Here is a 13,274-nt window from a genome sequence, read left to right as displayed (position 1 = left end):
AAAACAAAATTGGTCTAGGTGATTTTCTTGCGTAGGAACACAAATAGTTCGGGCTTTTTGATCACCATCAGTAAGTTCTATTCAAGTGAAATTCGAACTTGATGCTTGTAGCATCAGCTTTATCTGATATCCACTGAAGTAAGAGAAGACCGATGTCACAAAGTTCGCTTCGATCGCCTTGACTTGCGAACGCCCAACAGATCATGTTACACTCTAAAATCCCACGACAGCAATTCAATCAACTGAAAAAACAGGGGACACATACAAAGCAATCACGACAGCATCAGCCCCCGAATCAAACACTAAAAACAACCGAATTTTTCCCAAACTGACCGAGGGAAAGCAACGGACGCCGAGACTCCTGGGAGGAGGGGTGATCTCTTTCACGATCTTTCTTCCTGCAGGAGATATGAAGGCCCTGCGCGCGAGCAAAAACCCACCACGTAAAAAAACCGGCGACTTTTCGAGACATCAACCTCGTTCGCACGCACCCATTCCGAAATTAAACGAACAAAAAAAAAAGGGGGAAAAAACCTCCATGGAAATGGTGAAATGCCGGCGGTCGACCTCGCCGTCGCCCGGATCCGGGCGATGGCGAGGTCGACCGGCGGCCATGGCGAGGCCGCTCGGTGGGGGAGGCCGAGCGGCCTCGCCATGGCCGGCGGTCGACCTCGCCATCGCCCAGATCTGGGCCATGGCGAGGTCGACGGCCAGACCTGGGCGAGGCCGAGCGGCCTCGCCATGGCCGGCGGTCCACCTCGCCGTCGCCCAGATCTGGGCCACGGCGAGGCCGAAGCTGACCCCCCCGATCACGGCGACTTCCAAATCCAGAAAAGAGAGAGATGAGAGGAGATGCAGGGCAGGATCGGAGCTTACGTGGAGCAGGAGCGAGCGAGCGAGCGGCCCTGGCTTCCTCTCGGTCGGAGCGAGCGAACGAGCGGCCTGGCTTCCTCTCAACGGCGACGGAGAGAGTACAGAGAGAGACGGGCAGATTAGAGAGAGAGAGAGATGAGAGGAGACGAGAGACAGATGTTTTGAAGAGAATGAGTTCCTCAGAAATGGTTCTGAGTTTTGTTCAAGAAACGAAAAACCAACTTTTTTTAGGTTCTGATTTCTGGTTTCAGAACCGGTTCTGGGACAAAACTTGTCCCGGAAATAGAAAAATAAAATTACGTTACCAAACGGGTTTCTGGTCCAAAACTGATTCCGGGAACAAAAAACCAGTTCTGGACAGAACCAGAATGGTTACCATGCGCGCCCCTAAAGTTTGGGGGTTTTATGGGATAAAAAATAGTTTAGGGTAGAATTGGGACATGACCTAAAGTTAAAGGTTTTTTATAGACAAAAGGTAAAATTGGGACAAAAGCTAAAGTTCGAGGTTTTTTAGGGTATTAGGCCGACATATCTTTCTCAACCTTTGTGATTTTATGAAGGCAAAAGATTGGTTGGAAGATAGTCGACATATTAGGGTAGATGAATAAATTGGGATTTTCTTGTCCATGATTTGTCACAAGAACTTGAATAGAGATTTATGTGAGAGATTCCAACATTCGGGACAAACTATCAGTAAGTACTTTACTATAGTGTTGAAAGCAGTTCTCAAACTGGCAAGAAAGGTTATTGTACCCCCTTCCTTTAATGTCGTCCTAGAGGAGATTCTTATGGATCCTAACTATAAACATTACTTTAAGGTAGGATTCTCACACATTCCTTTACACCATCAATTTTATTTTGTTGATAATAATGTATAATACTAGTCTTTGATAAAATGACAGGGTTACGTAGGTGCTATTGATGGCACTCATGTTCATGCTTTTGTACCTGTGGAGAAGCAGATCCCATTTAGAGGCAGGAAAGGAATTACCACTCAGAATGTGTTGTGTGTTTATTCATTTGATATGAAATTTACTTTTGTGTATGCTGGTTGGGAAGGTTCTACCAACGATTGTCGGGTGCTCTCGGCAGCACTCGAGACTCCTCACTTGGAATTTCCTCGACCACCACTAGGTATTTGCTTGTTCTTTAAGCAGTAATTTTCTTTATGATTGGATTGCGATTGCAAATCATGACCAATAAATGAATACCTTGTTATAGGCAAATACTACATGGTAGATTCTGGTTATGCAGCAACTCCAGGATTTTTAACTCCTTTCAAAGGTAAACATTATCATCTAAATGATTATAGGGGTAGAGCAAGACGGCCAAGAACAGCAAGAAAATTGTTCAACTATAGGCATTCTTCACTAAGGAATGTCATTAAGAGATCATTTTGAGCATTAAAGAATCGCTTCTTCGTCTTGAGAAGCGTGCCTTCATTTACAATTCGAAAGCAAGCACGTGTTGTAATTGCATGTTGTGTTATCCATAATTACATCCGTGATCAAGACAAGATGGATAAGAACTTTTCCCTATATGGAGATCCGAATTACGAGTTTGGACCTACACAAGATGAGGTTACGGACGATACATCGACCAGGGAAGGAACCGAGATGAACATGCTTAGGGAAAAGTATTGCCAATAAAATGGCAAGGGATCATTATATGGCAGAGATTCCATGAAATTCTATTTTCGACTTATGTAATTTATTTCCATTATTTTGTATTTGAGGATTTCCTATGTTAGCTCTTGTAAGGTGATGTGGTATTTGAGAACTATGTTATTAAATGAATTTCTGTTTTAGGAAATTGAAATTTTATGCTATTATCAAACGAATTTTTGTTCCAGAAACAGAAATTTTATGTCATTATCAAACGTATTTTTTTTGCTTAGAAACTCGTCCAGGAACAGAAATAGAAGCCAGATGTCGCGACCTACACTCGGAGTGCACCACCTAAGAATTTGGCTAATAGATTATTAAGTCTAGGCCTAACTCGGGCTCTCCCAAGCCCTTACCAATTTGCGACTTAAGGTTTAAGTTATTAACATGCAAATCATTTCAATCAGGAGTCGTCACTAATCTATTTTTTGGTGAATCGATTAAAAATTCAAGTAAAGTATTGGGAGAATTACTTTACTCCTACGAACCAGAGATTATGGATTCAGGGCCTTGGTTACACTAGATTACTCTAATACCCTTTCGGTACCTTTTCTCTTTTATTTCAAAAAAATATTTGAAGGCAGCTCGGATTAATTTTAAATCTATTCACTAACATGCGAGGTAATCATGCGGGTGCGCAACCAATTATATAACACTTAATAATGCGAAGCAATAAATAATTGCAAGACAGGGACTTACCTCAAAGCAGCGAAAACATCTGCAATGTTAGTTAGAAAATTACATTGACAATCGTAATATGATTTCTAATTAATACGCAATTTCACTCAAATCTTTTTTAGGGTTTTCTCTAATTTAACGAAAACTAAACTTTATGCAATGCATTATACGTCTAGTATGACATGCGACATACGATTTATTTAAATGTTCTAATTCTAACAACAATTAAATGCACTATCTCTAATGTGACACGCAAATGAACTTAGATGTGAGATTTCTAATGACGAGAATTAATTAATATGCAACTACTCTAATATGACATGCACGTGGTATTTTTTATATCTTTTAATTTAAATTCGGAATAAATAATTAACCTAATTTAAACATGTAAAAATAAAATCTAAGAAAAGAATCTAATCTATTCAAAGAAAATAATCAAAATTTATCCTAAACATGCATTATATTATCTACTCAAATTTTACCTAATCTTTTTTGTATTTTTTATGGAAAGACAATTAATTCAATTAAAACAAAAGACGGAAAGAAATAACAATGAAATGAATACGACACCCAATCACAAGCAATATTATCCATATCCATTTAAATTTAGAAACAATAGATTGACGAATCATATATCGGGCATGAGAATCGGATTGGCCAATCTTCCGCACAATCGCGAATCATATCTCGAGCGGGAGATCAGATTGACGATTTTCTGTGCGATTGCGAATCATATCTCGGGCGGGAGATCGGATTGTCAACCATAGCACGTTATGAAATTAGGAAACAATTCTTAATTTAAAGGTTATTCGAGAACTTAACGGATACGATAATATCACTCAAAAATTCACACAAGATTGCAATACTTCAAACAAGGAAACAATATACTCGAAAGTCAAATTACATGAGCTGTTTACCTAATTCGAATATTTACTTTCCAAGTTTGGACCGGCGGACGGTGGTTTGCGACCAAGGATAGTCGCTAGCTTGGCTACTTGGTGTGGACTTTGGCTCACGGCTAAGGGACCGATGGCAGATTGCTCGGCTGGTTGGTTAGTGACCTGCAAAACAAAGAACACACAGGGACGTGTAGCACAACTGGAGGTGCTCTGCTCGGTGAGGGGAGGGCGTCGCGGTAAAGGCCCACGGTGTGGACTAGCTTGTCACGATGACAATGAAGAGCGCCGCGTCGAGAAGTGGAAACTTTTGGACGACATGCGGTGAAACTAAGACAACAGCAGAAGGCTTCCTGGGGCGGCTCCGTCAATTGAAAACCTCGAAGGAGGATGCTCGTTCTCTTCTCACTTCCCTTCTTCTTTGACTTTTCTTTTTATCTTTCTCTCGCAGTGGAGAACGTGGGTCTCTCCTTTTGTGTGCCGATTCTCTCTTTCTCACATTCTCGTTTGGCTGTGAATTTTGAAGCCCCCCACTTTTGGCTAAGCGATGGTCTATTTATACCGAATGGGAACTGACCTTCTCATATATTCTTTTTTCCAAATCAATTATTTCTTTCCCTGGCTGACTGATTCCATGCGAATATCTTTTGATTGAGGTCATGTATGTCTTTCTGCCGAGCCAAATATATGATGTCTATATTTCCTCTTTGCTTGAACCAAGAGCATTTTCTTTTCTTTCTTTCCTTTTATAAAATATTCCCTTTGTTGGCTAAATCTTCCTCTGAACTATTTATTCCCTCAAATAGTTAATCTTACAAATATCACGGGAATTATGCCGATTGTTTCTTTCTTATTTGCTATGTGACCAAAATCTTGATAATATCAAGCTTTATTGCTTCAAATTTTCATCAAATTTTCCTAACTTGATACACATGATTTCGGCCGCCGCAGGCTTAGTCCAATTAAGCTCGGAATCATTCACTCAAGTCCATTCGCCGCGGTCTAATGCAAATGCAATTATATAAGCCTAAATACTAATTCAAATGCTCCTAATCTACATGCAATTTAACTAATTGTTTGTCTGGGGACCGGGATCGATCCCTAATTTTTTATGCAACGAACGACTAACTGGGTCGCCAAAATTTAGGTATCAACACCAGAAATTGATTTCTGAAATAGAATGGTTATCATTCGCGGCCTCACTTCCACCGACGTATGCAATTCTTCTCTTTGCCCTCATTTATTCGCTCTTTTCTTTTCTCTCTCTTTTATGTTTGCGAAATTGGGAAAAATGGGGAAAAAAACATATACCTGTATTTTTACATATTTTACGGGCTAGACGGTTGATTTTTTTGGTTTTGAGTGATTACATACGTACCTCTATTTTTACAACTACTATTCTCATACCTCTATTGTTACATATTTTTTTGAATTACCCCTCCTTACAAACTCATTTTGAGTGTTTTTTTTGTGGGTGTGCGAGTTTCGAGTTTGGAAATGGGCAGTTTTCTGGAAAGAAAATGGCGTTGTCGTGAATATAAATAGGTACAAAGATAACTGAAGCGAAGGCGCAAAATGGTCTTCAACGGTGAAACTAAGGTATGCATTGGGTATTTTCAAAAGTAGATGTGTAAATGGCTATTGTGTGAAAAACAGTGAGTGTTTTCCGTACTTTCCCAAAAATTTAAAGTTAGTGAGCATTTTCATTACACTCTTTTCCTCTATGTGCTTCCAAACATAGCAAGATGTGAAATAATTGCCTAGACTCGATAGATGAGTCTGAAAATGCTACCCCTAAGAAGGTTGCCTTGATAAAAAATAACTCGACTGAACTGTTTTCGTCATAAGCAATGACTGTTTGGTAATTAATATTTAAAGACTACATTGGGAAATAACTTTTATATTAGGCTCTGTTAATGTTTTCTGGATTTCCGACATTCATTTCACGGAAAATAAACTAATCGAGAAAAACATTTTCCCTCAATGGAAAAATCACCTTGAAAAGTGACGAAAATGTTTTCCTCTTCCTCATTCTTTCACCATTCATTTTAATTATTTTATTTTTTATTTTTAAAATTCTAATTTTTTATTATTTATACTTATATTTCTTTTTTCTTTTTTTTTCTTTTCTTTCTCTTTTTGACCTTCTCCTCCGACCGGTCGCCAGCCACAGCGAAGGCCGGCATCGGCCATAGGCGAGTTCAAGCGTCACCAGAGGGCAGCGAGGCTCAGATCTCACCAAATCAATGAGGCTCGAAGCCTCGCCAAAAGTCAACAAGCAAGCTCGCCAGACTGCGATTTGCAAGACCTCGAGCTCACAAGTTGGCGGCTCGCTCGCTCGCATCTGGCGAGCGTCGCAAATCTGGCGAGACCCAAGCCTTGTCGCCCTTTGGTGAGATTCGAGCTCACCTATGGCCGGTCGTCGACCTTCACCGTGGCTGGCGACTAGCCAGAGAAGAAGGTCAAAAAGAGAAAGAAAAGAAAAATGATAATTAAAAATTCGATTTTAAAAAATAAAAAATTATTAAAAGTAGTGTATGGAGGAAAATTGTTGATTTTCCATACCAAACGGCGGAAAATATTTTCCGAGTCTTTTTTAGATTTTAGCCGAATACCAAAAAATCATGTCATTTTCCTGCAAAATTCCTGGAAAGTATTTTCTAGAAACGTTATATTTTCTGCGAAACAAACGCCACTTTTTTTATTTTTTAAATATATTTTTAATTACCTTTTTTCTTTTCTTTTTCTTTTTCTTTTTCATTTTTTCTTTTCTTTTTCTTTTTTTGTTGGACCTTCTTCTCCGGTCGCTGGCCACGGCAAAGGCCGGCGACCGGCCACAGGTGAGCTCGGGCGTCGCCTAAGGGCGGCGATGCTCGGACTCACCAGATCGGTGCCGCTCGAGGGTCACTTAAGGGTCAAAGAGGGAAAGGGGAAAATGTTTTCCTCTTTTTGAAAAGAGGAAAACATTTTCCCCGCTTTTGAAGGTGTTTTACCTTTTGATGGAAAATGTTTTCTATGGTTAGTGTATTTTCCATGAAACGAACATCGGAAAACCCGGAAAATGCTTTCTTGGAAGTTGTTTTCCGTTAAACAAACGGAGCCTTAATGTCATCCGATAAAGTTGCGACTATAGGTCCTTTGAATATTTCATATTATCAATTGAGATGTTAACATAATAATTATTCTGATGTAGTATCACAAACCATAATTTGTAAAACTAGAAGTTTTATGTCAAGGACAAACATTGCGTATATATAAAAAAAAAATTAAAAGATTTTACGAAATCACGTCATTAAGATATTTGAAATATTAATTAATGGAAATAAATTATTGAGACGATATGAACATTTTATACACATGTGAAAGACAAAAATATTTCAAGAGTTATACTTTCTTGGTAGGGTTTCTTGTGAAATAATAAAGATTCAAATTTAATAACTATAATACGTTAGAGATACAATACAATTGTTTACTACATATTTATCCATTAAGAGAATATTTACAAAAGTGTTGTGTTTTTTCCACTTCTCATTTGACATAGGCACTTCTATCTTTTTTTGTGTTTTGATCATATTATCATTTACGGGGCCCACGATTTCTGTGGTGATTTATTTTATTATTTGGTCAACTCCTTTTATTTTGTTTCTTTTTTTTCGCTTATTAGATACTCCCATCTTTTGTGTTTTGACCATACTATTATTTATGGGACCCACCACTTCTGTGGTGATTTATTTTATCATTTGGTTAACTCTTTTTATTTTGTTTCATTTTTTAACTTGCGGGTTCCACTTTCCTTCTCCTTCTTTCTTTTCACGCTTTTAACGTCTTAATTCTCTGCTCTTGCCAATTGCCTTTGGCCTCCATTGCTGTCAAACAAATTAGATAACCTCAGTCCCCCAAAATCAAATAACCAAATTAAGCATTTTTTGCATCATTATTTTCAATGAGTTAATTAATGAGAAGCAACAACAACATCCCAAAACTAATGATGAAGAACTTATGAAAACGATAATAAGAAACTAAACCAAAGGAAGCAAAAGTCTATAAGATACAAGTACACTACAGATTACAAAACAACTACGCAATTAATTCATAAACACTGTTTTAGTGCACATTACGCTCTAAGCGAAGGATGAAACACAAGATCAAGCATTTGCACGATCCAAAACTCAAATTCACTTCCAAGAAAATATATCAAGAAACACTCGGAAACGACCGGAATGAGCATTATTCGAGACCAATAAAACCTAAAAGGTAGAAAAAACAAGCTTTTGTCAGAACCATACTTCAGATAGCAAATGAGAAAGGCGCGGATTGCTAAAGTAAGTAGTTCTTTTGGGGATTGCAGATGTAGGATAGATTTGTGGAAGAAGACGAAGGAGTGGGAAGCGTAGAAAGAAAAGAATGGCCTGCCCGAGAGAAAATATAAAGACGATTTGCAAGAGCTCGTGGAAAGAAAGAAAAAAAAAAGGAAAGTGAGCCCCACAAAGAAAAAAAAGGACCAAATAATTAAAAAAAATAAAGATCACTGCCCCACAGGTGATAGTATGGTCAAAACACAAAAAATGAAATGTCTAAATCAAAAGATGAGTGAGAAAAGCCCCTTTACAAAATTATTGATTATACATGTCTAGCGAGAAAAATGGGTTGTTATCTCTATAGGAGTTCTCTTGCTTTATATTAACAAAAGTGCACATGTATTGCGTGTATGTAAAAGCATTGACAATTAAAACACTAATCTCCTTTTTTACGAAATATTTGGATTAACAATATGAAGGTGTTGCACACATCTACTAGCAAAAAAAGCATCCGCATTACACGTTTGAAATATTAATTAATGAAAAGAAGAGAAAAAGTGAAAAAGAAAAAAGAAAAAAGAAAAGAAGGAAAAGAGAAGAAAAGAAAATAAGAAAATAAATAAATAATTGGAAAATATTAAATATTAGTAAAAATTGTCCATGTTAGCGCCATCTGTGCCACATAGGACGGTTGGAGTCCACGTCAGTGATTTTCGGCCAAAATTAATCGAATTGAGTTAATTGGCAAATCGTAAAAAAGTTTAAGACTCAATTGGCAAAATTGAAAAGTTTATGACTGAATTAGCAAAAGTATAATAGGTTCTTGACTTTTTGGATAATTTTCCCTACTAAAGTCAAAGTAAACACACATTTGGTTCTAACTTTGGGCTTTGTTAAGGGCCTAATTCCCTAAAAAACTACAAACTTTAAGTCAAGTCTCACTTTTATCTCAAACTTTTTTTTGTCTCGTAAAAAATCCTCAACTTTAGTTTTAGTCCAAAATCTGCCCACACGACCAAAAATCGCCTCTAGTTTACTCAAAATTATCGACATTAGAACCAGTTAGAAGTTCATTGCATTTTCATCAACACTCTCACCTTGTAAGGAACAACATCACCCTCCTAATTTTAATAATACTGAAAAAATCAGTGGCGATTTTTAGATGTGTAGACTAATTTGGGACTAAAGTGAAAGTTAGGGATTTTTTATGTTACAAAAAAAAATTCGGGACAAAATCGACACTGAACTAAAAGTTGAGGGCTTTTTAGGGAATTAGTACCTTTTTAAAAGCAGTTTCGGAATCAAAATGGCTAATACTTTAGGGGCCAAAATTGCTTTTTTTTTTGAGGTCCTAATGGGAGTAAATTTTATTTTATTAATTCCATTTGTAGAAATAGTGTGACGGATTATAACATAATAAGAAGAACATAAAATCAATCGTAAGGTGGTTTAGTTCAACCTTCACTTCCCATTGAGAACATCGCATTTCCACTCTTCCCAAGTTATATTTAAAAGAACTCTTCACAACTTATTTAGATCCAACCCATCTCTATAACTCTCTCTCGCCCTCACTTATTCTCGCACTTACTCACTTCGTGCTCTCATCGCAGTTTGGGTATGAGTTTTTCTAAATTTGATTAAATATGGAAGTGTTTTAGTAATATGGGTTGGGTCACTAGAATTGTATTACGTGAAAATTGATCAAAACGGGTTAGATGAGTTAATTTAAGTTGGACCATTTTCAACCCGACCCAACACATCCATTTGATAAGTGTCCCTCATAGTCATTGGACTCTTTTGTCCACCCACACAATTCACGGTCAACCTATTGGAAAAAGATTCAACGTATGTTGAATCAAACACGTTTAAAGTAACGATTAATACCACGAAAAACCCTAAACTGATACAGCTGTGATAATTTTATCCCAAACTAATATTTTGACCACTAAAAACCCAAAACTGATACACATGTGACAAATTTACCCTTAGTTTATTTCCGTTAAATTTTACTGTCAAATTGCTTTGTTAAATGACACACGACAGTTGACTGATGTGCCAATTTTATGTTTTACCCTCCGTTTGTCGTAGGTGTAACAATTTATGATTTTTTTTGTATTAATTCAATTTAACGGAAAATAACGAAGAGTAAATTTATCACAAATATATCAGTTTTACGGTATTAACCCTTAAAGTAATTACCTAACGTGCATGGAAAGGAGGATAAATCAGGTATTAATGAAGTCCCAAATGCAAAATAGCCCATTGTTAGAGCAGGGGAGAGAGAAGGAAGAAAGGTGCAATCCTTGAAGCGCTAAGCAGCCCAAGCTAAAAGGCTTTTGGGCTCAATGGAAAAGTCATGTACAGTGAGGCCCATCTGCAAATCCACATAAAATTCCATGGACATGGACCTTATGACATCCCTTACACAAATTGTCCAATCAAATCCATCATGTACAATCAAGTCCATCTGCTTAGGATGCCAAAGTGTGACGTAAATTAAATATTGGCTTTGTGGACACCCACCATGACGCGTGGATATTGAGCACACTTAACTCTTTTTGTTGGCTCGGTGTGCTGATCTCCAACCCATTCACTATGCACCATGGATGGCAATACTTAATACACATCAAGCTTCGATATCCTTTGATGGTCAAGTCAGCTAAATTTAGCTTGATTCGGTGCTGAAGGGACTTGATCAAACATTTTATGTAATACTAGTAGAGTGACCCGATTAGAAAAATTAAAAGCACAAAGACTTTATTAGAAAAAGTTGTGAAAGTATAGAGATTGAAAATAGTTTCAACTTTTCCTACAAAAAAGTTGCACATATCAAAACATTCCATAATAATGCTACCTTGTCTTTTTTCACAAGTTAGGCAAAAATGTGAATGCGCATAACTTTTGGTAAAGTCACTTTGATCCATGAAAAGGACAAAATAACTTTGGGAGAAACTATGGAACGGTTAAGAGCTTGAGGGAATCCGAATAAAGGGCCTTGATGTGAAAGAAGTGGAAAAATTCCCTCTAGCTTTCTTCATTCCAAAGTTGACAAGCTACGGCAACAGCCAGCCACGATTTTTTCCCAAAGGACAAGTTTTCTTTAATTTTTTTGACCTAAATGTTTTCTTTTCCTTTCAATTTGGTACAATTAGCATGTTATGGAACTATGGAAATGCTGCATTTAACCCACTTTGATCCACACATTGTTGTCAAAGCATAAAGATTGTTTCCTATGCTTGAACATTTGTCAAGGAGGGAGTATATGTACCGTGTAAAACAAGCAAAAAGTAGGAAGATTCCCAATGCTCATCTTTTCAATCTTCCTGAAAGGGATAATGACACAAATAGTCCCTGAATTTTTGCTTAATATATAAGTTGATCCCCAAACTTTTAATTTGTTCAATGTAGTCCCCAAACTTTAGCCTAATGTTTAATTTGATCCCTAAACTTTTAATTTATTCATTGTGGTCCTTAGACTTTTGATGCATGTTCTATATAGTCCTTGAACTTGAATTAATGGAAGGACTACATTAAAGATTTTTATTAATTCAGGGACTGAATTGAACATGTACCAAAAGTTCAGGGATGACATTGAACAAATTAAAAATTTAGGGATCACATTGCACATTGGATTAAAGTTCATGGATGACATTGAACAAATTAAAAGTTGATGGACCATATTGCATATTGGGCCAAAGTTCAAGAACCGTTTGTGTCATTTTACCTTTTTGGAACGACTGGATCAAATTTTTTAGATGATTTGTCTGTTTATTGAAAAAAAGTTTTAAATTTTTTTTTTGATACCAAACTCATCATTTGATACGAAAGATTTAATAACCTCTTTTTAATATTTTTGTTGGTGTTTTCTTTTTAATATCCAGGCGACATACCCCTTTTACTAAAGAGTGAGGTTTTTAGGTGAGGTTGTGGCATTAATGTAGGGTGACAGTGTTTTTTGGCCATTTGAAATTACATCTATTGGCTTTTTGGTGCTTTTTTCATTTATTTAGTTGCCCTTCGCTTGCATTTTTCTACTACATGATACGTGGATCTGGTGTTATGTGCATGGAGTTCATACAAATGATATTGTCTGCTACATGTCAATAACTTGCTTTATATGTTGATTGTGCACAAGAAAAGATCATTACGCCGATAAACAAGTGTGTTTTTAGCCCATGTTCCGCGCATAATCGGAGGAAACTCATTACTGAATTTTTTTTTTTTCGGCTAAAGGGCGGGCAGGGGCGATCAGTGCATGTGACTTTCTCTAAGGGTTATTTTAAGAGTTCATACCCATTATAGAATGTCCAAATTGCGCCATAACTACTTCGCACATCCGTGACCCAAAAGTCTAAGATTGGTATTGATGAGCCCGCACTGCAACCCCATCAAGATCTAGCGAACAAGAAGTCTCTTCATGCAACGTATGCCACAAGTAGGCAGCGCAGCACAAGCTGTTTGCTCAATGTCAATCGAACTTGTGACTTTGCGGAAGACGGGTGATCCCTTTACCATAGCAACCTTGGTGGTAAAATCACCGTTAAATAGTGAACAATTTGCTTTGCATATAGTTGTGAATCTTGGACGACTAATAAGTGTTTGTCAGTTCCGACACAAATAAAATATGGAAATATAATGAAACTGAAATTTTCTACTAAGGTTTCTTGAAACTAAAAAAAGAGAAAATATCTACATTGAAAAATATTAATGTTATTATTTATGAAAGAGAAAATTTATAGCAAATGAAAGTAATGGTTAACATCTTTCTGTTAAAAGTTTAAAAAATCATTTTAAAATTGGGAAAACTATTAAGCTCGTGCAACGCATGAGTTGCCAACTATTAAATACATTATAACAAGTACTTC

Source organism: Syzygium oleosum, unplaced genomic scaffold, assembly GCF_021117445.2.
Source record: "Syzygium oleosum isolate NSW1041296 unplaced genomic scaffold, Sole_v2.1 Sole_v2.22, whole genome shotgun sequence".
In the NCBI taxonomy this organism is placed as follows: domain Eukaryota; kingdom Viridiplantae; phylum Streptophyta; class Magnoliopsida; order Myrtales; family Myrtaceae; genus Syzygium; species Syzygium oleosum.
Note: the sequence above shows the minus strand (reverse complement) of the source record.